The 2914-nt window shown below is 37.6% G+C and overlaps 1 protein-coding gene across 3 annotated transcripts in view; it reads left to right on the top strand.

Annotated features, from left to right (window-relative positions):
- LOC106870339 (uncharacterized) overlaps positions 1 to 2914 on the top strand; it is a 164102-nt gene that overhangs the window by 5795 nt on the left and 155393 nt on the right. The window contains exon 1 of one of the 3 annotated variants that reach the window (XM_052966374.1): positions 1049 to 1341. The exons of the other annotated variants lie outside the window; for them this stretch is intronic. The gene's annotated coding sequence lies outside the window, so the exon portion shown is untranslated. Of the gene's footprint in view, positions 1 to 1048; positions 1342 to 2914 lie in introns of those variants that run through there. 3 annotated transcript variants of the gene reach the window in all.

The following is a 2914-nucleotide window of genomic DNA, read 5'->3' as shown; positions in this document are numbered from 1 at the left end:
CCCCCCCTCTCTCTCTCTCTCTCTCTCTCTGAAACTCTGAGACGATAGTTATTTTTGCATGAGTTGTTTGAAAATCGTGAATACACTGTAGACCGTTTTTCCTGACCTTTTTGTTTCACTGTATAGTTTCCTTTTTGTTTCTCTGTATACTTTCCTTTACTTATTTCACCATCCCGATTTTTCTTCCCATGAGATAAGAAAAAAGTAATCTTGTATACAACACAATTCCTTATATAACATTGACAGTCATATATTCACTTAGCATTGGCTTCCTTAAAATCAACATTAAGGAAAACAAATCTAATGAAAGTAGTTCGAAAAATGATACAGAATTTTTCACCCGAAAAGTCAGTTTCCCCCTCGAAAACCCCAAATTTCTTTCCGGAATCCTGAAATCTACTCCCGAAAGGAAATTTTCCTCTGCAGTTTTAGACTGAGCTGAATAGTTTCGAGCTAAGCTGAGGTTTACTTTAAACTGGTAAACGAAACAGTAGATTAGATAACGGATTGTCTAGAAGTTTATATGGTTGATAATCAATTTGAACTTGATATCTTTCTTCCCCTGTTTTTTTTTTTGTTTTTTTTTTACACGTAGGCATAGCGGGTGGAATATATTGCCACTGAACACAACACGACTATATGGATTCAAATCCCAACTGGCGACAGCCGCGTCTTGACAAAGAGCTGACGCTGGATTCTTACGAAGGAGCGACATAGTTCGAAGTCGAAGTTCATACAGATACATTGCATAATGTAGTCCTACATGCACTAAGTCTGTATAAAAGTCAAGTTGATCACTGTTGGAATGTCTTTGATTAAAGGTCTACTCAATCAAGGATCAACATTGACTTCGCTAATCTCCTTTTTTATACTTTTTAATAGTTGAGCAGATGATAACACATAATTATACGTAACAACTGACATAATTAAACTATGGTGTATATTTCAGAAATAAAACTGTACAATTTAGTGGTTGGTTTTTGTTTTAGAACGTACAAAACACATTTCTGTGACGTTGTCATGATGTGAAAATCGTGAATTTTTTTAGACAACGCTGTAAATGAAAGTCGATTTGTAATATGTTAACTACAATAACTATGTATATTTCTCTCAAAAATCATAACCACAGAATACGACCAACATCCTCTAACCCCATCATTTCACACAGATAATTTTTGTTTTAACGCATTCTCCAAATACTAAAAATTTAAATGAATGTTAATCAAACATCTTTCACAAAAAGGGAATTTATATCTTAGGCCCTTATGTTGACTTTGACGATGCACAGTTACAAGTTTATAAGTGATACATTCTTATGAGGGAGTACATACATTGTTGTAGGTACGTCTCTTTTTACCTTACGCTTATTGTTGTTTAACTTTGATCATAGGTTTGCTTGAGCTAACCTATGGTAAAAGACATTGTTGTGATAATCCTATCTTTTTATGTTCAGGGATAATCTATAGTACGCAGCCTCAACTGTTTGTAGACACATCAAAACAACAGTACTCAACTTTTAACTACCAGGTTGGACACCATATCTATAGTATGATAATATATATCTAAAAGAAAAAAATAAATAAAACGTTATACGGCATTGTTTTACATTTCCAGTCGAAGAAAATTTCAATAAGCCTATCAAACAACCATTTTAGATATGAAAAAATAGTTTTATTGCTAGATATAAAATAACTGGTTGCATACATGTAAATATAATAAGCATGTGGCCATGAAAATTATACTGCCAAATTAATAAATAATATCAATCAACTTCATAATATATAGACTATTCAGTTAGTTATTATAGACTTCTATTCCTAGCCTGAAGCCAGACACGAGTGAGCAGACCCGTGAGCAAGAGCGTTCCAATCATGACTATCCATTTTTACATCGGATGTAGCGTATCGGGATGATGTATCCTATGTGTTAAAACTCTTTTTAAGGCGACAAGGTGTTGTTTTGAGAGCGATTTGACTGCTATTTCGACCAGAAAAAAAGCCACATGTTCACTTGATAAATATTCTATTTAAAGGGATCTTGTTAAAATTTAGGTAAATTTTCAGATTAACACCCGCACGATTTTCACTCGGGTGTTAGGGTTACGATTTTAGGGTCAGGGTTAGGGTTTTAGGGTTAGGGTGAAAAATCGTGCGGGTGTTAATCTGAAAATTTACCAAAATTTATTCCTATATAGGAAATTACAAAATTCTGATTCGGTAAAATAGTTTGAAAAATGAGATGGAAATGGTGAATTTATATTAATTTATTTATTCATTTATTTATTATTTACTAAAAAACACATTGCCTACAGCAGACCCAAAAGTGCGCTTTTGTAGGGTAGAGGGCCCCACTGAAATTTCTCTAATTGAGCCCCACACTTCCTAGCGCCGGTTCTGACCCTACGCAAGCCCATTTTAAAACCTCTGGGAATAGGTGGTTCATATTAGTCAGGCCTCTATCTTGTGGCCAGTTAACATTGTGGTGTATGCGTGCGAGTAGAAGTAATCGGCTTACCTCGGTTTCCTTCCTTTGCACGAGTCTGTCCTGCGGTATCCGATCCTCGCGGCTGACCCGACCCGAAAAACACTAGAAATAGTAGCTGTTTCTCCCAACACCTAAACGATCGCTTGGCACGTCCTCTCCTCACAACAACCCCGTTCGAAAAGGGCAGGAAATCCCGATTGAGGCTCCCTCGGCCCTTCTTCCTCCTCTGGTCAGCTCGCCGTTCCGGTCGGTTCACGGTTCCGGTCGGTTCACGGTTCCGGTCAGAGGTCAGCTCCCCAGTTGCTGACGTCATACCACACACCACCCTGATCTTAAAGATCACGTCCGCCCCTACTCCACTTCGAAATCCGCCATCCAACCGGGCGGGTGCCTTACGCGTCGAGATCTTCTCAAGCCAGGTACCTCGTTT

The sequence above is a fragment of the Octopus bimaculoides genome, chromosome 3 (genome assembly GCF_001194135.2).
Source record: "Octopus bimaculoides isolate UCB-OBI-ISO-001 chromosome 3, ASM119413v2, whole genome shotgun sequence".
In the NCBI taxonomy this organism is placed as follows: Eukaryota; Metazoa; Mollusca; class Cephalopoda; order Octopoda; family Octopodidae; genus Octopus; species Octopus bimaculoides.
The sequence above is the reverse complement of the archived record's forward strand: the minus strand, read 5'-3'. Positions and strand labels throughout refer to the sequence as shown.